The 25,904-nt window shown below is 32.2% G+C and overlaps 1 protein-coding gene across 6 annotated transcripts in view; it reads left to right on the top strand.

Annotated features, from left to right (window-relative positions):
• The first annotated feature begins 430 nt into the window (after window positions 1–430).
• br (broad-complex core protein) overlaps window positions 431–25,904 on the top strand; it is a 102,990-nt gene continuing 77,516 nt past the window's right edge. For 5 of the 6 annotated variants that reach the window (XR_014878531.1, XM_085194030.1, XM_085194036.1 and 2 more), the window contains exons 1-2: window positions 431–493; window positions 658–822. The gene's annotated coding sequence lies outside the window, so the exon portion shown is untranslated. Of the gene's footprint in view, window positions 823–25,904 lie in introns of all 6 variants that reach the window. The other variant, XM_085194031.1, reaches the window with a different exon arrangement.

Raw genomic sequence — 25,904 nt, forward strand, 5'->3', positions numbered from 1 at the left:
ATAGCTTTTCCAAATGCAATGCAATGTTTGAATTTTTCGCATGCGCCTGCGCAGCTACTTCTGTCGGCTTTGGTGTACGTTGTACGATATCCTCTCGCCGGAATTAGTCAGAGTTCCCGAAAAATACAACGGGCGTCGACCCCTTTTAGGGCTAAACATTTTAATGTTAGCCTAAAATAAAAAAAAATCACAAAATTCACCATGTTTACATAACACGTCGAATTTTAAAGGAAACCAAAGCAAAGGGACACGCACACTGATAAAAATTTCGTTTGTTCCCCACGTGTGTGTGTCACACACACTAGCGTCGTATAAAAATGGTGTCCGTACACGTCGCACCACTACAATGAAGGGACGACGTAAGTCGCATACAAGTGCATAATTCGGCCGAGATGCAAAAAAAATATTTGGCAATGCGGCCCCTACACGCCCGCCAGTCGCCCGCCCGACAGGGTTAGGTTAGGTTAGATTTTTCGGCTTATAACGTTTGCTGGTAATTTTTTAATCATTCTCTAGCAAATACATCTCTACTATTGAGCATTTAAGTTTTCCAACTCGCGCTGGTCATAATCTAATTGGAATTTTTATTGCCAACAAGCGTTGTGTCTCTGTCGGCGGGCCAAGTGTTTTATTTCTTATATCTTATTTTTTTTACAGCACCCTCTCTATTATGGCATAATTTTTTTTTAATTTGCAAATTCAAGATTTTTTTCTTTTTTTAAATAAAATATCAAAGACTGCTGCAGTGACTTGTGTCGTGTTGTGCTTATGATTTAGAATTTTGTTTGGACTCTAGTGACTTTTTGGTTCGTTTTGGTTTTGGTAAGTAGATTTTCTGTTTTTTTTTATTTCCACTATCATTTAAAAATTTTATTTATACTTGTAAATTATTTTCTTTCAACACAAAGGACTTTCACGTATTGTAAAACTCAGTTTTTAGCTTTAAATATATATTTATAATAATTTTAAATATACTAACTAGATGCTAGACACAAGGACACGTCGTCCAGTGACGTCAGCGTCACTAGGCACTGCCGAGAAAGTCCGCCATCTTGCTTTTGTGTTTTTTTCGAAGCCTATAAAGTGCGCGGGCGCAACCGCCATGTTGTTGCACATTCGAAAATTTGAAAATTGTATGCAGTTTTTTATAACCTTTGTACAACTTTTAGTAGTCTTTATTTTGTGTAATTAAAAAGAATTGCTACATAGTTTAAAAATTAGCTCTGTTTGGGTAAATGTTAAATTTAGTTGTCGATTTTTTCAATAAAAATATCCAATAAGATGTCTGTGAAGTGATTGGTTTTCTATCTAAGCTACTCTCATGGGAAAAATTACCAAGGTACCTAAAAAGTATTGATTTCAAAAAAGAAGTTTACAACTATTTAAATAAAACTTTTAGTAATAAATTTAAGAAAAAATAAGCTGTGTAAAAAATTAGCTATGTGTTTCTCTATATATTTTTAAATAGTTACGAAGGGAGATAAGAGACAAGATTTTTTTATTACATTTTTCAAACTGCAAATCTTTCAATAAAATGCATCCGCCATGCGCTTGCACAGATAAAATATAACATAACGCATAGACTATAAATACTTACATGTGGCGCCATTACGCGTTCCCCAGTACTTTACTTTTTTCACATTTCTTTGTCTTTTTATTTTAAATGTGGGTTAGTCCTATATTTAACATCTGACGTAAATAATCCTACTATAGTTAATTAATCTTAATCTTACTATATATTTTCTGTAGATTTAATATATTTTGGATTTAATTTTTTATACTTTCCGCCTGTTTTGTAAGCCGCACTACTGTAAACATATAATCTATGTTCTGGGTGCTATTCCCACTCGAAAGAGTAAATTGTAATAATTATTTAATATTTTAATTTCCTCGCTCTGTTAAGAAGACAAAGTATCGCGTTGAGTTCCGCCAAACGACATACAAGGTCTCCCCTTTGTACAGCGTGAATATAAAAATAAATATCTTATAGGTACTACGCTGGGAGATGAAACCTAAAATTGATGAATATCATCCATATATTAGTGTGTTATAGTTTATAATAAGTAAATAAATAATGGCAACGTGTGTATTTATTTTTCCCATGTACAAAAATTTTAAATATTATTATTAGTAAGAAAAAAAGGTTCTTTTAAAGTGGAAAATTTAATCATAATATCATATACGTCTTAACGTATAAGGTCTGGTAAAATTCTAACAGGAAATTTTGTATGAGATTCTGATAAATTAAAAAAAAATATTTGGAATAGTCGCCTGCTACTTTGATTTACGACTGGTAAAATAAAAAAGCCCGTTTCTTCTCGTTTTCTATGTATTTCCTGATATGCTTTCTTAGAGCTATCCACTCCTACTTCACTCATACTCCCTAACCTACTTAAGTGGCAAATTTAAAAAGTCCAGTAGTTTTATCTGTACGTCGTCTGTCAATCTCTAATACAAAAAATCTAATATTTTTAAGTGATAGAACAAATCACACAATAAAATACTGCTTCTTAAAATACATCTTCTGTACAATTTATATAGAAAATATATTTATTATAATATAATAAAATATATTATTCATTTCATCAGATTTAATACTAGTAAATATAATACGTTTATTTGTAAAGCAGTAAGTTTAGCTTCACTTAATACTCTCATAAAATCGCAAATAATTTTAAAACTATGTTATATCAAAATCGAGACAGCTCTTACTTTTCCCATCTATTTCTAGATTATTCAATTACTAGCGCAGGCGCAGTTGGGACTTGTATAAATGTCTGATCGTTGCAGACTCATTTCCTTGTCGAGGGGATATATATTTCTTCTTCAGCTTCACGTTTTATGCCGCATATAGCAGGGTAGGCAGAGAGGACCTAGCATCAGCGCGTTTCATCTAAATTTGAGACATTGCGAGTAAAGAAGCGGAAGTCAACTCTTCAGTTTGTTTTAATAGAGCGGAGAAATTAAAATTATTCTTTCCCCCTAGTGGGAATCAGCTGAATAATCACTGAACATGGGGCTGGTCTGGCTCAATTGTAGATGTATATTATTTCCAAAAATCTATAAAGTATAATTATAGACGAAATTGCACTATTATATATACAATTATATTTTTAAAATTGTGCAAGTTTATATATTCTTCTCAGATTTTTTAATTCATTATGATATAGAATTTTTTTTAGCTTAAGAAAAAAAAAGAAATTAAACAACAAGCGCAGATTGTTCTTCAAGAATGGGAACTATATGACGCTTGGTTTCACATTGCCGAATAGAGACCTTCCGGTCAATTTTCTTTGGCTAACAAAGCGGTGGTCTTTTATCTATTACAATATTGTAATGTCAATTTCGGTTTCAAGATCAATTTAGTGAATGAGTCGAGCGAGTATAAATGCTTAGGAGTTTACTAGTATTTACCTACGGCTTTGACCTCTTGTTCAAATGGAAATAACAGGAATCAAGGATAAGGAATTAAGGATAAGGATAAGGATTATTTTAAGTTCCTGAGGTAACTAACGCCAACTAAGCAGTGTACTTAACATGGAAACGATTAACGTGGTGCATCATAGCCTATATATAGCCTTACTAGATGATTGGACTAGCCAAGACAGAAAGGATTTTTCAAACGTGTTCAACCAAGTAAACTCTTCAGCTTTATTTATGGCTTCCCGCTATATCCAGCACATAGCAGGGTAGGTGAAGATATCTGGGAAGCTAGTGTTAAGACACTTACACTATGTTTCGAATTCACGTAAGGAGAAAGGAGTGAACACTAAGCCTTTTTTGCCTAGCCTGTGGTGTAGGAAAATGCGTAAAAATACAAAATGTAGAAGAATAAGTTTAAGACAAATTCAGTTCTCTATCACTCGGAGAAATTAATTGTTTCTATTTTCATCCTGTGGTAACGAGACATAGAGCGGCGTAGAGTTTCACCACTTAACATGTTACTCAATATTTCCAAAACAGGACGGCGCATAGAAAACACTAGGTGCATACCTTGCTATATGCGGAATACATCGCAAAGAAACCTAAAATAAAACATCAAATACAACACAAAATGCTCGCATCCTACTCTCTAGTCGTGCTCTATAGAATTTTAGATGAACCTGTTCTAAAGGTCTAGACAAAAAGACTAGAGTCTACAAAAATTTCGGCTATAGACTATAGACCGGAAAAAAAACCATAGCGATAGCCCTTTTATAGTTAACCAAAGCATCTCCACACATGAAGGGACAAGGAAAAGTGCAGTTTGTCTTTGGATAACCTTGAGACTTAATGAATTTATGCCAAAAAGAACTTTATGCTTTGTAAATAAGGTTTAAAATTAGATTGATGTTTTATTGTGTCACTAAAAATGTTAAGCGTTAAGTTAAATTAGACTTTAAGAGTAAAGTTTAAGAGTTACTATCGAATATACTATTCTCGTATGCAATTTATTACTTTTATAAGAAAACGTACTTTATTTATGTAATTATAAGGTGCAAAATAGATTATAACAGCGGGTTTACTTTGACGGAGGTCAGGTGGGAACTAAAGGGCGCGATTTGTTAGACTTAAAAGTATTGAATACTGTACTGATTGATTGTGTAGTCCGTGAAGGCTTAAAGCTAATATGAATGTTTGATTCAAAAACATTATTTTTTCTTCAATTACTTATAAGTTGATTATAAAAAAGAGAACGAAGTGATTACAATTGAGGATAATTCATAATGTCAATAAGTATTTCCGTGAATGCCAACCGAAAATTATAATGCAAAGTTTCTAAAATGATTATTTTTTAGCTTCCCGCTGTATGCCGCATATAGCAGGGAAGGCAGAGGGAATCTGGTAACCTAGTGTCAAGGCACTCCGAGCCAATTTAGACGCCCCGGTTTTTCACTTTCCGCCGATTTTTTTTTTTTTCTAAAATAATAACCTTTAATAATTTTAATACAGATCCGTTAGAGAATAAGAAATAGTGTATGAACATTAATGTAGGTTTGTTAGGATCTCAGAGAAGACATCCTTGCAATACTATTTGTTGGCACCGTCCATGGTAGCCAAGTCAAAGTGGAAACTCCTATGGGTCATCGTCACTAAGTGACAATGACGGCGTAACTGCTTTATCCAATTCTTTTGGAAAACAATCATGTAGGTATATTCAAAGTTTTTAAACAATTTAAAGAAAAAACAATATACTGCTGTAAAAACCTTATTTTGGTTACTTTAGAATCAGTAAATACAAGATCCTTATGCAAGGATGCAATTACTTAAGATATTAACATGAAGTGTTCTTTTATGTCTTTATTTATAAATATTTTTATAATCAACTTCCGTTGAATGGACACGATGATTTTCTTCTTTTCAGTATAGTAGTAGGATTTAAAGTAAGCGCGATGATTGTAAATTCGATCTTCATTTTGGAAAAATGAATTATTTTCAATAACTTGCTGTAGACAAAACAAAATTCCACCACTCAACACGCAAAGCCTCGGATTCTGGACAGTTAACGAACAGTCTTTAGAAAGCTTCACAAATTATTGAGTTTGATAAGCTTGACGACACTAAAGACACTCTCTTTCTTATTGTTGCTTAATTTTATTTATTATTATTTTTAACTGCGCCTACATCCTGATCATACTAGGGAACCTAGTGTCAAAATTCTCCCTTCCTAAAAATTCTATTTTTTTAGCTTCACTTTATATTCTGTACTAGCGGCCCGCTCGCGGTTTCACCCGCGTGAACTATGTTATTGTTCATTTCTGTCTCCATGACTACGTCCTAGTGACGTCTATGCAAAATTTAAGACTCCTAGCATTTGTAGTAACGAAGTTTCATACAAACTTTCGACCCCAAAAACAACCCCTTAGAAGTCGAATACTGCAAATTCCCGTCTTAGCGAGCACCTACGTCCTATAAATAACTCCTATGCAAAATTTGAGATTCCTAGCACATGTAGTTTCCGAGATTTCGTGATGAGTGAGTGACCTTTCGATTTTATATATATAGATATAGTAGGCTAGGCAGAGAAAACGTAGTATTTTTCCACTCTCCGGCCAATTTTACGTACATTTACAGTCACTCTGTTCCACAACGCCACAAAGACACAAGATATCTACTTAACTAAAACCTGTATACAAAACGGCAAAGGTTAATCGAGTATTCAAATATATAATAGACTTACGACTCTTATTTTCCTACATAGATAAAAAAACAACTCAAGGCTGACGAGGTGGAGAGCGTATGCGCACCGAGCTTATAATACTAATAAATATAAGAAAAAGTACTAATATGTCCGTCGCTGTGCATTATATATTTATTAGCTCGATAGTTGTGGGTACTATTTAACTCCTGGTAATATAATATTATCCTTTTTATAATGTAGGTGAAGAATTTTTGAAATTGCGTTAATCATATGGATTCAGCAAACCTTTCAGATATTATTTCACTCAACACCCAATGCCTCAGAATGCAGCGGAGGTGTCCTAATGGGAATGCAGTTTGTTAACACTAGATACCTAAGTTCCCTCTGCCATATAGGTAGGAACTTATTTTACTAGTAAAAACTATAATTAAATAATTTCGTCAGAGTCAAATAACAATATGCGACTTTATTTACTAAAATTTTCGAACTTTTAATAAATATAATTTTAATATTGTGTTAGTATATTTTTATTTCAAGCTAATTTTTAATCCAAGCCTTATTCTTCAGAAAGCAGGTGTCAGTACACCCAGTGCTAAGACCCTCCGTTCCGCCCTCCCGTCTCCGTACGCCCTGGTAAAACTCGACGCCACGCTCTCTACCGTATTACGAGAGCGAGGGAATGAAAATAATTCACAAAATGGGAATCGAACCTGTTGTAGGTTCGTGTTGCCTTGCGTTTACAATTACAATCGGTGCCTCTGATATATTATCAAAGCAAATTTAAATTCTATATCTAGATCAGCCAGCAGACTTCAAGCACTACAATTGTAGTGGTACATTACCCTCATCCTTGAAACTTATCTGATGTCTACTTGCAAATTGCTAAAGTCAAAACACTACGTTTATTTGCGTATCATTACAATAACTTTAGTTAAGTTACAGACATTTAGATTTTTAATTTTCTATATACATACTTATGAGATCGTCTTATCGCAAGGGCATAAGCGTACGCCTGTTAACGCGTAGGTTGTAGGTTCGATTCCTACTCGTGTGAATGAAATATTTAACATGTATAGGGAAAGTGTTTTAATGGGGAACAGATATTACCCAGTGGTGAAGTGGACCTAGCTGACGTTGTGAGTGTCAGCAAGACAAAGAGCGGCGTTGAGTTTCCCTATTCAACAAGCAATGTCTCGAAATGTCTTAACGCTAAGTTCTTTCTACTTAACCTGACACAGAAAACAGCGTGAAGGCTAAAAAAAAATTATCAAGATATTTTTGTTAAATATAATTAAACTAGTAAATAATACCTAATGTTAAGTATAAATAAACTAGTCTATACCGGCGATAACGTCTTTCGACTGTCGAATAGATATTCTAACATAAAAATATTTTTTCAACTCGAATCGGTAGTTCTAGCAGATTAGCACTTCCCACTGACCAAAATCTTAATCTTTCTTATATTAGTATAAAAATATATAGAGAGATTTATGTACTCGTAAATTATGTTTTTTTGTCAAAAATGTAACTAATGAGAAGGGCTCATAATAAATTAAACGCACCCCTAGTTTGCGTCACTTTCCCCGAACGCATACATGATTAGAAAGGGTTAGAATAAAACATTTTGTAGGTAGCTTTTCAAATGTACCTTGTCATTTTAGAAATCTGAATAAGAAAATTTGAGTGAAAATAAATATTAAATTGCATTTTTATGTAACAGCTTCTAAATAGCCCATATAGCGTGTGTGGTAGTGGGAAGACCTAGTGTTAAGATTCTCCGTCTCCCACGCACCACTCAATTTTGGAGACATTGTGTTATTGCTATTGTAGCTATAGTGAAGAAATAGTGTAGTATTATATACTCGTAGTAGTGTTAAAATACTCCATTCTGCGCTTGTAGCCTACTGACATGAGAGATATTACGTGGTGGATTGCGGAACCCAACAACGCGTTGTATGTTACAAGAGATGATTTCTGTGAGTGGGAATCGCACTCCTATCCATCGCCTATATAATCAAAACCCCTACGTTTCTCCCTCCAAAAGTCTAAACCATACTCTATTGCGATACACGCTTAGAAATCGAATGTTATATGAAAATGAAAGTTAGTGTTTATATTATACCTAGAACAATAGTGAAGCCTAGGAATATGAATGAGATAGGTTTTAGTTCTAACAATGCGTACTACACGTGTCGTGACGGCGCATGTGACGTCATGCACGTGGCTTTGACGTCATCATGTACAACTATAGTGCGTGTGGAGTATAGTGATAAATTATATTTTTTTATTTTATAAATTATATTTGAGGAAATTTGAGTTAAAACACTCCGTATTGGACGCACCGACCAATTTCCAAGACAAAAATAGAATCCTTTTTTTGTCTCCTTAAGCATAGCCTGTACTGATAAATATAGATACAAGTACATACTTCAAAATTCATACATTTTTTTATATACAATGTATTTACTTAAATGTATATAAATAAATATGCATAAACAGATAAACACACAAAATCCATTCCATATTAATAACGTATCTACATTACACAGAGAACGACTAATGACGACTAAAGAATTTGCGCGACAAACTTCTCCGTCCTAATAACAATGTGAATAACTATAAATAACAATAAATAATCCATAAATCCAAATAGTCACTTATATTTGAAAGTGAACATTTTCAGTATTTTCCTAGTTTCCTAGTTTTCGTGAAAGCTCCACATACGTGCCAGTTCCATTCATAAAACGTGCTTTTCTATGTTTTTTTATCGAAAGCTCTGAAATAGATGGCTCGCCGCGTGTATTTTAGAGTACTAGCCGAGTACATACATACCTTTATGTATGCATTATACTTCATAAAGCCTATAAAGGCTAGATTGATTGATTTGCTTATAGCTTCGTTATTGGGCGGAATTTCAATTTTAGTTCATTTTTTTTGTTTACAATTTTTCTATATTTTACTCTCATAGAAATTGACAACGGAAGTGCTCTAATGGGAATTGGCAAATACAGAAGTGGCGTTACCTTTTGTCGTTAAGTCAAGACATAATATTAATTATATTTAAATTCCAATATACATATTATGTTTTATATATTATGTAATTTAAACTGTACATTAACCCTTTTAAAGTCGTTCTAGAAACACCGGAAGGAACATTTTTCCGCGTATAATTTCCTATGGATTCCTTCGCCCTATTCCTATAATTTTTGACTAATTTTAAGCTTTTAACTAATTTCTATAATGTCTCTACAATGAAGAAGAATTCAAAATTATGATGAATCACTTTGTTTTCTTGCTTTTGTAAGGTCTCCCGCATTGAGGCAGAACAGGCAGAGGAAATCAAATATTAAGACATATTGTTCTCCTAGCAACACCCAATTATCGAGACATTGCCTGTTGACTGTAGCGATGTAATGAAAATCTTTCTTTTCCATGAATAGAAATCGGGGCGCGTCGCGTTACAACTAGACGCGTCTAATCAACGACTGCCTCTAAAACGTTTTTCACGTTTTCTTTTCTAATTTATAAGGCAACTAATACAAACGTATCAGCTACATCATTGCTACGTGCCTAACAAAGCTAGGCCAGCTTTCTACAGTATTGCACAAGATACGGCAACTGCTGTTATACAATTGAGGAACATCGATAAGTAGTCTATACAGTTCTTAGAAAAAATATGTTATTTATTGTAGTAACAAAAATGATACCTCTTCTAAGATTTTTGTTTTTTTTTTATAGGAAAAGACTGACAATGAATTCTTTTGTCTTTTCTTTCCTTTATTCAATTTAGAGAAATTAAAAGTCAACCAAGTCATAGCTTCAGACTGGACTTAATTTTAAGACACTCCGACCACTTCCGACACACTTTCCTCCTAAATCCAAGACATTGCAGGAGATCAAACCAAGAAAATAATATATGTACATTTGTCGTCGTTTCTTTGTGCATATATTACGAGGTAAAATGGAAACCCGTTGATTTCCGTTCTTGAGGCATATCCGAGAATCTTTTCTCAATGCTCTAGAGGAGTGTAATCTATTCTACCAATACGCCAAGTTACAACTTCTAAGTCCAGTACTTTCATCTGCGCGTTGTCTGTCAGTTACTTAATGAAAGAATTTTAAATATATTCGAATATATAAGCATTGCTCCGTCTGAAATTTAAACTACCATACCAAACTACCATACCGTTCAGTCAGGCATATCCCAATTTCACCATGTCGTCTTTTTCATATTTGACTTTCAAATTTATCCACTAATACAGGGGATTGTCTAAAACGTAGAGACGGTCACGGTCGGTGCCTTACACAAATACCTATATACAACAATCTGCGTTCCTCAGAAATAAAGACAGTATCGTGACCAGAATCTACTAATGAGATAGACATTTTTAGGTTAAATTTATATTGATTGTTATTCTTAATGCATACGGAATGTGTAATTGAAACATTCTTGAGGAGTATCCGGTTTTTCAAATAAAAGTATTTATCAGTGTATTTCTAGTTCCACCAAAAAGATAATAACTTTAGCTATAAATAATACTAAACAATAGGAAAGACGATGCCATCGTGGCGAAGCGTCTAACTGCAGACGCTTAGGTTGTGATTTCGATTACCATTCGGGAGATAGAATTATTTTCATTTCCACACTTTTTAGGAATAGGTTCCTTATCTCTACCCTATTATATATGAGATACAGGGTGAAGCTAAAAAACGCCGTCAAAACAGAAACGTTCTGTATACAATTAATTTGAAACATTTAGTTTTTGTGTCAACTACGCTTCGAACCCAGAATATATAGCATTAACCACGTCTAAACAGCGTCATTTCAATATGTTCATTAAAAACTATATTAAATTAATAAACGAAAGCATTTAACAATCAACGTACTTCTAACTAAATTAATAAGTTAAGCCCTTTGAAAACTTCATAAGTACTAAAACGCTACCAAAATGAAAAAGTTCCCTGTCTAGCTCACCTTCACTGGTCATGATAAGACTTCGGCTGAATTTCTTATTTCTATACACTAATTTACACCTTACAGCCTTATAGTATGGACCAAAATTGAATAGCTGTGAATAATAATCAGAAATATTCATACAACAAAAAATGTACTTTATGCTCACGGAATAAAATCGAAATTAGATAAACTAGAGGATGCGTCAGTTGCAAATGCATCACAACAATCAAGTAAACAAATATACACCCTAACATCAGATCAGATGGTCTAAAACATAAAATTAGACAAGATGGCGGTTACGACAAAATGGCTGCTAATGGAAAACCGCCAAAATGCATCGGAAGGTCAACGAACTCCGCCAAGGACATTGCATTCCATTTTTAAATGCTAGCGCCAATAGAAGGCAGGATCTAAATAGGGCCGCCATCTTGTCGTTTTTGGTTCCGACGTGTTGTTTTTTTTTAATTGCGCCATCTGCATTTTTGAGATTTGCTCAAAAAGATTTTTGGGCAAACAATGGCCGGTTATGCATTATTTCGACATAATTAGAGAGCGTTAACGAGATAGCAATTTCTGTGAGTTTTAAGTTTATTATAAATGCTTGTATTTGTGTTTGTCAGTTTATGCGCCTGTGTTAATGTGGACGTTTCAAAGTATTGTACTTTAATATAATTACTTTTAGACTAAATTTATACTGTAAATGTTGTAATGATAGTTTTAAATTTTAACATTTTTAAGTAAACGTGATGCCATTGAGACGCTTTTAACAAAAAAATGATTATTGTTAGAAAAAGCACAACGCAATATCACTTAAACGGTTTGAGACTATGAGAATGAGATGTCACGCTAGGTCCTACGCGCCCACGACTTCCTGTTTGAAATATATATATAAATCTATTTATGAACCGATTGAAATAAAACAAACACTAAACATTAAGGAAAGTTACGTACATTAAGTTGTAAGGACACAAACCTCAGACAAATAGTCAAAAATACATTTATAAATGCCATCAATAATAGCTTTTCTAATAAATTTTACGTACAGACAGCCTACAGTTACATTTTGTCATATACATATTTATAGATATCATTGAATACGGTCAAGATTCAAACGCCCGAGTTCACGGGCGGAGCTAAAACACCTCGCGTCACAACACACGTCACGTCTAGAGCATGACCTAGGCGACTCGACGTTTGTATTATGTTAACTAGGTCTAGAAATCTATTTTAGATCTATGACCAATCTGTATTCGTTGAAAGTGAAATTAGGTTTATGTTGCTTTGAGATATTGTTGATGTTTTTTTATGATTTTAAATGTGTTTTTTTAATGTTATTTTTTATGTACTTTAAATGTACTATCTTAGATAGACACATACATAGCTTCAGATTGTAAATGTGACGGTTTTTGGTTCATGAATTAATCATAATGAATGAATATTTTCATGTTTTTACTCTGGTAATAAATTGCGGCATTGAGTTGATATTTATACTATTGGTAATATTGTCATTAGCCAAAAGTCGATGTAAGAATTAATTGTAGATGTAAATTATTAATTTAGTAGAAATTTAGATACATAGTGGTATTATCTATAGATGTATTTTTTCTATATTCTCTTAATTTCTAATGTTTAAATATTTTTGCGTAAAAATATATTATAAATATAATATTTTTTAACAATCGAAACCAGAAACAATGTATATTCATTATTCAGCCATTTGTAAAACAATAATACATATTTACGTGACGTCTGCTGTCAAATGTATTATAAACCAGTAGTAGGTATACGCCAAACGAACCTAACATTACGAAAATAAACGTTTCAAAGCAGGGCTATGGTAAAACTGAATTTAATGTAAGTAGTGCATTGATCGCGTAGTGATGTACGAAACATTTGTCGATATCTAACGAAAATTAATTAAGTAAGGTATTCGATAGAAACTTGAGTAAATGTTCGTATTTAAAATTTATGTTAAAGTAAAATTGTTTTATGTTAAAGTAAATTAACACTGTACTTTATCGTAGTATTATACAATCGTTTCTGAGGTTATATTTGATTTGAAAGAAAGATTAAAATATCCATATATTAAATGCGATGACACAGATCAGATGAGAGGTGTGTACTCTGTACAGTAAAACTTAATGTCACTAAGTTCCGTCTGCTTATTTCACAAGTTAAAATAGCCAATAAACTTCATTTGAATAACTTCTAGTATTTCTATATATGGAAAGCGGATATGTTGTATAGCAATATAATATGTATGCATCTTGCAATTCTTATTTATAATTCAAATTGAATATTATACAAATAACGTCTGGTTTACATATTCACCTTTAAAGCAAAACACATCCACTAGAATTTGATGTGAATCAACCACAATTAACCCGGTTGGCCTTGTGACGAAGGCTGATGGAGGCATGATAATAACACATTTATAATGTTATTGCATTTTCTTGTACCTATCTACATACACATATTTATAAATAATAAAATGCGTTTTTATAAATTTGACGTTTTAATAATATTTCGCTTCCTATTTACTGACGACTGACCTTCCAAACTATAGTGCCATTCCATTCTGTACATATAAATTTGGAAATTTAGTATTTTTAGGCAGGTTCGATTGAGGTCAACGTAATTCAATTGCAATGGTTTCTATTTAATACGGTGACAACATTGAGATATGCATATAATATATGCATATCTAAATGTTGTCTAAATTTTTAAAGTAATAAATAATAATTTCTTCCATTTTAAATTTATTTTCAGCATAGGTGATGTGTTTATAGACGAAAAAATATTTTTTCTTGTATCTTTTGTATCTTAAAGTTAGTATTATCAAGAGTATCATATATAAGTCGACGCATAACAATATAGTTTCAAAATACATTCAATATTAAAATGCGTTAAACGTAAGCTAATCATACATCGCGTTGGATTGTAACTGAACACTACACGAAAAAAATATATTTCTTTTATTTACATACTATCGTATATTTTAAAAGTCCAATGCACCATGTTATTCAAGTGTTAACAAATTTTAAATTATAATAACTTGTATTATAACCTTATGACAGTAGCTCTATAAATATAGTATATATAAAAAAGCATTGTCTTTTAAAATCATTACATCCTGTTTAAGTGATTTATGATTTTTTAAATTTCCGATATGTCCTGTACGAAAAATTTTAATGCCAACTTAGCCTTGATGGTAAATTAATACGACTTGAGGAGGTCGTTATCGTAATCTATTGATATTCTGTAACTGTCACTTCTTATTATACAGGCAGTATATTGTTTGTCGCGTCGCTAATGCTATAAGCTCATATTAGAGTTAAAAATACAATACGATGTATTTTTAATAGTCGATAAATATTATTTGTAAATATTTTTTTAATAATCTTGCAAAAAAGTCCTAAAATACAACGTTGAAAAGGAGGCTTCTTGACGCTACAAGAAATTTAATATAATTAAGCAATAATAGAGAATGGAGTATCGTATCTCTAGAGTCTAGCGCTAAGTTGCTTAAACAAAACAAAATAGCAAATATAAGAAAAAGAGTAACAACTCAATATTCTATATAGTATCGATTAGAAGTCGTCGAATCACTAGAATTTCTAATTTCACGGTCCCCAGCGGCGCGTTGGTGTGCGTGACCTTGCCTCGCGATGCGTTTCGGCGGTCGTTCACCGTTGCATTCCCATCCCTTGACTTTGCTACTATTTATATATAAAATGCGAAATATACATAATACATTCACTTCACACTGTATCCCGTATATAGCAGGATAGGCAGAGAATCCAGTGTTCAATCCTCACGTGGTACAAGCCTGCCACTAAACGCGACGGTTTTGGTTTCGGTTTTTACTCGGGAAAATGAAATATTTATTATTTTAATAATCACTCTGAAAACCAGGCATTGCGCCTCGAGAATTCAGCGGGGAATCGGGAATGGAAGTTCCTTAACGGGAACGGAGTGTCTTAATGATAGGTTCCCAAGTTCCCTCTGTACGGGATTCAGAGTGAAGCTAACAAAAGTAAAGTATAAAAATCTTTTATATCTCTAGCCATTTTCAAAACTGGAATACGGTAAATCCTATTACTTGAATTTACGCTGTATCCCGCATAAAGCAGGATAGGCACTCTTGAGACACTACATGTTTGGCGGCGGAACTCAACGCCGCTATTAGTCTTGCTACCAAAGAAAGGAAATAAAAATAATTCATTCCCGCACAAGGAATCGGACCCCACAAGCGTCGAGTTTACAACCAAATGCCGAACGATCTTTTCTAATCATAACAACATAACCGTAACATATCAGTTAACCACACAAACATACTATAAACTTGGTATTTAACAACCAACTAAACCTTTTGGTTAAACAATTTAGAAATTCAAATTCACACTAAAGTAGTCTAACCGCAGTCCTCGTCTGGCATACGTCTAGTCGGTACACATGTCCAGAACAACTTGAGCCCTGGTATTCTATACAATTGGTTGGAACCAACAATGGTTCTGTATGGGGCGGGAGTGTGGGGGGCTCAAGCTATGGCGGTCGAATATAGTGATCCTGACCTAGACGTGATAGTCGAGTCTCTAGGTCAAGGAAGGATAGACTTACACATGTAAGCTATATGTCGAATGTTATCTTTTGTTTATATGTGTGTTTATAGTATGTTGGTTGTGTGAGTAGGTTTGTTCTAATGATGATATGAAGTAATGGTATTAGATTTTCGATTAAATATGTATTTGTGTTAATGAATAATAATAGAGAATGATTGTAATGTTTTTTATAACCATAGGGTTCTAATTATCAAATAATGAATGATGATGATAATATTATATTATTGTAGCTTCATTTAGTTATAATATTATAAATTGTACATTATCACAATTAAAATATTATAAGAAAGATACAAAAATATTATTATTTTAGCCTAAAAAGTTAAATATAACACAAAGTTAGTGAGAATCATATCTAAAATATATCCTTCAAAAGCGCTGGACGTCGACCCTAATACACACTAACATCCTACACACACAAATATAGAGAACATATGTATGTGTGTGTCGCTATTTGAACTACTTGTAACCACTATGCTATGTGTGTGCGTTTCAAACATTTCAATCTGTTTGGCAAAGTTAATTTTGATAGATTTTGAGTGAATTTAGATTTTTTATTATTTAGTTTTCATGACAATAGATAAAATTATTCATATTAGCTCCTAATTAGGCGTGGAGAGAAAATTTGATAACGAGGCACTATGATTTTCAATTTTCTGTATACACAAAGCTTTTCTATTATCACTGAGTGATGGACATTCAGCGCACAGCCAAAACCTCTGGACTAAGAAAATTAAAATTGAAGTTGAATGAGGTAGGTTAGTGAGCGTAGAGAAACATTAAGAGAGAGTTTTTCGGTATTCGTACGGTAACTGGAAAAATCGAGATTTTTAATTTACCGTTTAAAAGTCCTCGCAAGCAAAGTTGCGGGCGATCACCAGTATAGATATAATATGACGTACAAAATGGTGTAAACCATTTTTTATCGAATAATATCGAGGTAGGTATCTCTGTTGTTAACAATATTCTTTAAAATAATGTTTGTGCTCATAATCTTCGTTTTCAATTGCACACGTTATCAAACACAGCACAGCAGCTTTTTCAAAAGTGATTATAGTAAAATGAGAAAAATATTAAGAAACATAAAAATTTCAACCTAGCAGGACTAAGACTAGGACTTTTATTTATTAGGATTAAATTTATGTTGGTGTATGTGTGTTGGTTTGGGCCCGGCGAACGAATGAGTGATAAAAAAATAGCAAAAAAGATTATGATGGAAAAGTGAGCGGTAGGGGGAGACCTCGATTGATCTTCGAAAACACAGTATCAAAAATACTGGAGGAAGGTCAAGTAAAAAGCACAAGGACCTCCGGGGGAGGGCATGTATGAAGAGGTTGATGACAGTGGACGAGGCAAAAGAGGTATGTAGAGACCGTAGCATTTGGCGCTCCGTTCTCTCTGACTACCCCACTACGGATAAAGCGTGAAGCTAAGTTTTTTTCAATTTATGTTAATTAATTTTGTCTGAATGCAACTAAAATAATAAATTATATAAAAAAATTAGGGCTGGTAGAGGGAATCTAGTGTTAAGACACTACGTACTGATCAATTTTCGTAACACTGCAAAAGAGTGGCGATACTTAACACCATGCTTTGTCTTGTTACCAACGAATAACGAGTCTTGTCGAACAAATGAAAATAAATAATTTCTTGGGTGATAATCGATCCCACAACCGTCGCGTTAAGAGTACTGACGGCCCCATAATTAATATTATCACAAAAATATATAAGCAAAGAAAAAAAATAACCAAAACTAAATTCATATTATAAGTCTATCGTGTACGCGTCTATATTTCAATCCAGTTCTTTCGACCCCCTGCCCTTCGATCTAGCTCGACAAGTCTCGAGAGCCCTTGGCCCTTTGTAAGACAGACCACTCAAGCGGGCCCTTACAACTATACATTGCTATATATTACGTAGATCATCTAACACTGGTTGACTCAACCAGTTTATTTGAACCCCTGTATAACACAAAGTGTTGATGCGAGGAGATCAAATGATTTGGCCACATTATATTCTGAGTAAAAAGATTGTACGCATCATAGATAATAAAAATTCCAAGAAGGCAGATCTTTTGGTGTATTTTCGAGTTTATAAATGATCTGATATCTTGTGATTTAGATTAAATTTTGTATGTTAAAGATTGAGATTATGGTAGCAGATTCCGTATCTGAGTTTTTTAACTAGTGCTTATTTTAAGGTAAATAAGAGAAACCTATTCTTAAGACACTCACTTTCCTACGAACGGCTCTAATTTGCACTTCGTCTAAACAAACCAAAATGTAAATATGACCACATATAATGTTCGAACTCACGACGATGGTGCTTCATTTCAATACACTATAAAAGTCAAAAACTAACAAACTATAAAATAAATTTCATCCACAATCAAAACAGTAAAAACAAATCTCAGTACCCATTCAGATCTTACTATAGCTGACGCAAAGTTTGAACCAAACGTACAAGTATCCACATACATTTTCAATACACGCGAAACGATACAAAATGAGAACCTGTCAAATATATACAATAAGCATAATATTGGAAAGAAAACAACGAAAAAAAAGCACCTGAACAAACGACAACAATGCAATAATCCATTTTTAATTGCCGTCGGGAGGACGGAACAAATAAAAAAAAGAGGAGAATATAACGCGGATACTCATCGGTATTACCAATTGAAAAATTCTCAATCAGCCCGAATAAAACTTCATTTCAAATTTTCAATTCTGTTTAAAAAACATTCACTAATTATTGAACTCTGTCCAGTCTCGTACGCCCAAATGGGGGTGGTAGCCACACGATTATGCCACCTATTAAGTAATCAACAAGGCACATAATCGTTCGTAGATAAAATTACATATAATATATACTTTTGATGTATATATTTATATGGTAGTATATATTTTTTTGCGTGTGCGTGCTATATAAAGAAAAAAGGTTGTTTTTGTCTATGTGCCAAATAAAAATGAGGGCGTAATGTCCGGCTGTATGGACCGCTTATCGGGCTTTGTAAAATGGGATAAGCGTTGATTTGGTGATTTCGTGTTATTTTGGGATGTCATCATTTTTTTCGTTTGTTTTACATGAGACCTTTGAAAAAAACTTAAACTATGATGATAATAATAATATCAAGAGACTCCTAGATTCACTTAACTATTATATTTTTCCCATACTATCCCTACTATACACTAATATGTACTATATTGGATTTCAACTATCACGCTCAATTAGACTAGATCCAACTGCATCACAAAGTATTTGCAAATTAAGTAAACAATTACGTGGCGTTACATTCGATTGTGTTGTGGAGCTAACGACATCTATTATGCTATAAACGACATTATTTGAGATCTTTGATATTATTATTTTTTGTTATATTTAAATATAGCTTTACGTTGTATCCCGTATATATCAAAGTGGGCAAGGCAAATCTAAAAAACTCCGTACCCTACTTTCTCCTCAATTTTTGATACACTGCGAATTCAGTGGCGCCACTTAGGCTTCTAGCACTTCACTTGGTACGTTTTCAAAGTGATTCAATAACAATATTTCACTCCCCCGAATCGAACTCCCATCGTATTTCCATGCAGAATCTGTGCCTCTGTGCTACAACAACAGCCTCTTCTTTGCGTAGGTCTCTCAGTATCCTCCGTATACTCGAGATAATAATGGGTTCTTATAATTAAGTTATAAAAATATCATAGAAATTATAAAAGTTAAATATCTATGATTGTTTGACTTATTTAAGTAACATTTGTTTCTTATAATCAAGTTTATTTTTTTACAGTCTGCCTAAGATTAATCTTAGTAACTCTTCCCTTGTCTGGTTTCCATCAGCACTGCTCAATATTTTATTATTATTACAATAGCAGTCGGTACCAAAAAAGAAACCGAAAAATTGCACCGAAACCTAACTAATTTACATACATACGACTAAACGTACTTATATAAATTTAAACTGTAATCACATTTACCTTTTTAGTGTAAGTAGAAAGAAATTTCAATCGAATTTTGATTGCCAATTAAATATACAGCCAACGAGTTAGACCTCGCGAGGCAACCTCGTTTCCTTACCGACACCGATAGGAATCTCGTTTTGTACCATTATAATTATTATTTATTACGTATCTTATATACGTCTTATGTTCATAAGAGCCTTAATTTTGTACTTAATGTGTGTTTAAAATTATATTTGAGATCATTGCACACTTTGAGGTCATCTAACTGTACGCACGATAGTTCTATGTTCGATTCTTATTAGGGGAAACGAAATTATTTCCTCACTTTGGCAAGATAAATTGCGACGTTGAGTTTTGATACTCACCTTAGAATGTCTCAAGTTCTGTTTAAAGTTGTATACTGTGTCTATTTATATACGTAATGGCGTTCGTTAGTTTACTTTAGTTTGATACAAATACTGCTACTTCTTTTTTTCAAAGAAAACTATACCTGATTTGAATACATTATTCATTTGGAATTTCTACGTTTCGATGTAAACACTTACAGTCTTAATCTACTTTATGGCCAAGAGCCTATTGTAATAACAATGAAAGGCAAACGACCTAAACAAATTGAATATAATACTGTTTTAAATCACAATAACGCGTTTTTAAAGTCAATCAAAGCATGACCCCATTATTTTTGAGCCTTTCGAAGACAATATAAAAAGACAAGATATGTTCATTTGTATGCACAGTCGTAGCGATTTAAATAACTTTATTAGTTACATTTTATTGTATTTTGAAAACTGGCTAAAAGGTTGTAGTGGAGTGGTGGAACTTAGCCATTTTTTTTTGCTGTCTATTTTCAGCCAAACTTCCGCTACCTAAAGATAATTGCTAAGATCCGCTACGATCAAATTTTATACGTTTTCTAAATAAATCTTCTTTCGTTTTCGTTAAATCGTTTTCTAAATAAAAATTCTTTTCTAAGTAGGGAACACTTTAAAAATGTTAAAGAACATTATAAGTTAATTTATATATTATATAAATAAAAATATCAATAAAAATTAAACTTTAAAATACTTTTATCGTTCAAAAATATCAACTTTCCAACTTACACTCCTTACTTTGTGCTGGCTGACGAAATTTAAATGAAGTAGCTATCGCAATTAGTGCACACACGCACACCCACGCACACACCCACGTGTAATGCAAATAAAAATATAGTGATCAAAAATGTGTGAAAGAATGACACATACACACACATTAACACATACACACACATGCACACCCACAATTCAATATCGCCTGTCATTGGACGTAACGTCTGCATACTATTATGCCTGATTAATATGTTTAATACAATTTATTTTGTATTTTGTTCTGTTTTTTGTATGATAATATTTTTAATTTTATTAGTTACGCTAATGAAACCGTTGTTTTTGACAACATGTTATGATGCGGGTTCAGAGTAAACGATGACTGCAGGTTCATTTTTAAAATAGTTTTAATTCAAGTGCACTTTCAGTTCATCGAGAATGTATTAAAAATCACTTTGTATTCGAGTGAAATCAAACGCTAGGTTTTATAAGACAAAAATAAGAAAATATTAGGTTTAATATAAAATTATTCCAAATTTAAATTTAAAAAAGGAAATTTAACTTTAAAAATGCAAATTTTTTGATACAAAATTTAAGGTAATAACAGGTATTACAGGCAGGTAATAACATTTAAGTTAATGAATATTTTCAAATCAGTTTACCTGTCAATCTGACTTATCATCAAAATGTTATTAATTGTCTATATATTTTTTTATATTACGGCTATAGGTTAATATGAAAAGAAATAAAAATAACATCTGCTTCTATACAATTAAGGATGAAGTTGGCATTATTATTTAATTTATAAATATATAGTTTAAGCCACACAATGGTAATTTAAAATAATTTTAAATACAAAATCAGCTTATTCAATTTCAGATCGCTGAAAATGACAAAGTTATTACTGATGGTGTTAACCATAGTTTTTGGTTCTTTCTCAAATTAATTCTATATACGTAAAAAAATGTTCACTTTACTTAGTCCGACTTAGTGAAAACCAAACGATATTTTATGTCTTAGTAATATTGCAATTTGTCCTGTTCTGTTGTGACAAAGTGTTCCGAACGTGCCAGTTGAGTATAAAACACTAAAATGTGTAAGAAGCGGAGAATGGAGTGTCTTAACTTTATATTATCTGTGCCTCTGTAAGTTAGGACGCATAAAGCTAAAAAGGGAAAACAATCACTAATATCATTATTTTCTGACCGTACGCAGTCTGTATGCAATTTCACTACTACAGCCACAGATGCGCGTTAAATCGGCGCGGCCATGTGGCTTATTTGGGTCAATTGCAAAAATATATATCGTTGGGTTATTTTCTTATACTTTTTATGGAGATAAAAACAAAATGCTTACAGGTATCTAACTTTACTTATATAAATTTAAGTTACAATATTTTTATAAATAACAGTGAACAGTAATAATTTTTAAAATGACTACCACTCATATTATTTTTTATATCCTCATTGTTTTTTTCAACGTATGGTCGTCAGGATTGTATATTTCGTAGAAAAAGTGAACACTAGTTGTATATTTAAATGAATAATTTATTCTATTTAATTATGTTCTTTAAATATAATGAGAAGAGTGACCTCCGAAAGTAATAACTAATATTAAGCAAAATGTCAGGCGACCGGTATAGTTAAAGTCATTTTTAAGTGCCACCGTCATCTTTCTTGACATACAAACGCATAAAGTACAAATTACAACGATACGTTTTAATTTTTTTTTAAGATCTGCAGATAGCCTATATATGGTAAACGAACGAGCGAACGAACTGTATATATCGATATTTGTGAAACGCAAACTGTATTTTAATCGATATTATATAACAAAAAAAATCTATTACGCATAAGGTAAACATTTAAAAACTATTTAGTGTAGTAATTATAAAAAAATAATTATAAATTACCAATTAATGCAGAAATATAAAAGTATGACGTAACATATCACATAATGTGTGCATTTCGTTTTCATACAAACTTGTGAAGCGTGTGCAACATTAAAATTAATTTTGTCTTGACCTCTCCTATACGAGGACCTATGTTCAATATTTTTTATTTGTAATTTACGCGGCGGCATGTTAAAGACAAAGGTCGGGCGGGACAGGTTTCTCACGTCGCAGTACATTTTATGCAATGTACATCGATTCAGTGCTTGTTATTCGAGAAATCCACCAAATGGCATCATTAAGTATCGATGTTTTATATCGATATTATATACTCAATTTGTGAACCCGCAAGAATATGTAAATCGATTTTATTATTGCATTAAATTAGCGTAACTAATAAAGTATAATGTTTATATATAAACATTTTAATTATAATGCTTTAATGGTTTTGTGTAATTAATTTATTTTTTTGATAATTGCCACATAAAGTGAACCTTTTAGTATAAAAAAAAACATGTTTTAAAATTATTAATAACTATAATAAACAATTTAAACGCGGAAAAGATCGATTCAAAATAAAGTGATAAAAAAGTTTAAAAAAAAACGATTTGAAAGTTTCCCTGCCGTTCAAACGTACAACGAATGTCGATTTATAATGCGTATTCGCGACAAGCACTGCATTTTGGCAATAGAGTTAATGTTCGATAACGTGGAGATAGACTTTGTGATTTGTATTGAAATACAATAAGTTTATCATCTGACTGTAAACGCGATGGTTGTTGATTCGATTCTACCTCAAGGAACAAATATTTTCAATTTCCCGCTTTAGTATCAAAACGAAGCGACGCGTTGTCTACCACCATTCAATTCGCAACGTCTCAATAATTGGGACAGAAAGTGGGTAACGGAGTGTCTTAACACTACGTCCTCTTTGCCATAGCAGGATGCTATGTATGGGATATAGCGTGAAGTAAATAAAAATTATAGTTCAAATAAAAGAGGTAGCCTTTTTTTCATGTATAAGGCAGAGATGTAGAGCAAATGATTTAATTTAATCCCAATCTTATTTATGTTTTTATTTCTAAGAGTTTATTTGGACTTATAATAAAAAAGCACAATAAATGTTTAATTCCCTAATATAAAATATCTATTATATAGTCTCTCGCTAGAAAGCAAACAAAACAAGATGTTTATTATGACAAAAGCTGATACAAAAATATATTACCTAAAGTAAAGACGCTAGGCACGTTATGACGACACAAAGTAAGTACTTATTTTTTTTTTGTTGACATAGTAAAATAAAAGGACAACACAAACGCAAAATTCGATATTAATAAATATCAATACACCTAACAGTCAATGGTAAACACTTTAAAGTCTTTGACCCAAATTTTTAGTGGCTGTAAGTGGGACATACGTACACATACGAGTACATACGTATGTGTACGTATGTACATAACTTGTGTAGCTTAAACAAGATGAATTGACTTAAGATGTAAGATGACACGATTGTTCTTAATATTATACAGCGGGAGCAGTAAACGGAAATATTATTGCAAACGAATTGTGTTCAATAATAGTATTAATTTTATATATTAATAAAAGGTTAATTAATTTGCTAAATTATTCCATTTCTTCGCTCTGGTAGAGAAAGCTCAGAGTTGAGTCCCGCCACATTTGGGACTTGAAGAAAAAAAAATTAAAAATTAACAGCCTTAAGTTTTTTTAAAATAAAATGACAGTTCTAGCGACTTTCTTCATTTTCCGCCCGAACTCGAGACCCTTAGTTACCTATTTATCAATCATAATTATTTATCGTTATCAATCATTTTTTGTTTTCAATTATTATATTAATTTAAGATAACCTATAGAAATGGTGGCTATAACTACAAACAAATTATACAAACATTGCTTCAGTCTGGATATGAATCTGCGGTCACTTACCATATTAATATGTATTATATTGTAATCAACAAATGAGTCATAATTTAACGTAAACATTTAATTTCACATTATTTTTATTCCATGTTTGTAAATAATTGACGTCGTGAAGTGTTAATTTAAAAATTAGCTACAAACTGACAATTTCTCCATATTAAAAAGAAAAAATATATTTTAGATATGGTATCGTTCCCATATTAAGGCATGACGTTGAAGGTTTTTATCAATGACATGTAACACGTCATTTGAGTAAAAATGGCTATGTATAATATATGAGCTTTCGTAAACTAATGTGATTTATTTATAGATTTATTTTATTTTATGTAATTTCTCTTACAAAAACTTTTATCGCCGATAAACCTTTTGATTGTATTTCTGTAACAAACCTGATATAAGTTTGTTAATTATGTTAATAAATTAATGGAAATAAATATATTTTATTATTTCTTCATAAATAGCACGGAAGGCAGAGGCAACCCAGTGTTAAGACACTCCGTTCCGCACTTTCTACCAAATAGTGAGTTTTATTTCCAGAACGAGGAAATGTAAATAACTCGTTCACTTGACCGGCACACACAATTGCTGTTTACATTCAGATGCTGCACCACTGTGCCATGATGTCCTTAAGAATATATGTATATGATATTAGATTATCTAATTTATAATTTGTATTTTAAATTTTTAAAATAAATATAAAAATGTAATAAAAACTAAAGAATAAAAGGCTCTTAAAAAATCTAATGTTGTTACGATAATCTATATGTTCTAGAAAATTACAGTAGTATGTAGTGATTTGACACTAGATCCACATAGACTCACCTAAACATATGTGGATATAAGTTTCTTTATAAGAACAAATTAAAAGTTCCTGTATTTATAAAAGAAAAGTGTTAATTTCTTTTTCCCTGCTACAAAAATACTCAGACAGTCAAAATGACAATGTATAAAAACACGCCACTTCAATCTCAATTTGATTAAAAAAAATGTAACGCTAACTAAAAATATATTAATCTACCATAACTAAGTATCTCAATTAAAATTTTAAAAAATATATAATGAGAATACTATTGCAAGTAATTACGTTGCAAATTTAAAAAGTCCTCGATTCACCTAAAAAGTGAAGATATTTAAAAACTTTCCAAAGTCGTCGGGTAATTTATATTTTTCGTGTTGCATCACAAAGACTGAGTGACCTCGATGCTGTGTGTGTGCGTGGATGCATATGTGAGTTGTATCGATACACTCACACGCGCTTGTGTTATACAGGCTGTTTAACTTAGCATAACAATTTTTGTTAAATTATTTCGAGGCTTTGGGGTGTCAGGACA

The sequence above is a fragment of the Heliconius melpomene genome, chromosome 12 (genome assembly GCF_056956725.1).
Source record: "Heliconius melpomene rosina isolate 202511_hmr_F chromosome 12, ASM5695672v1, whole genome shotgun sequence".
NCBI lineage: Eukaryota > Metazoa > Arthropoda > Insecta > Lepidoptera > Nymphalidae > Heliconius > Heliconius melpomene.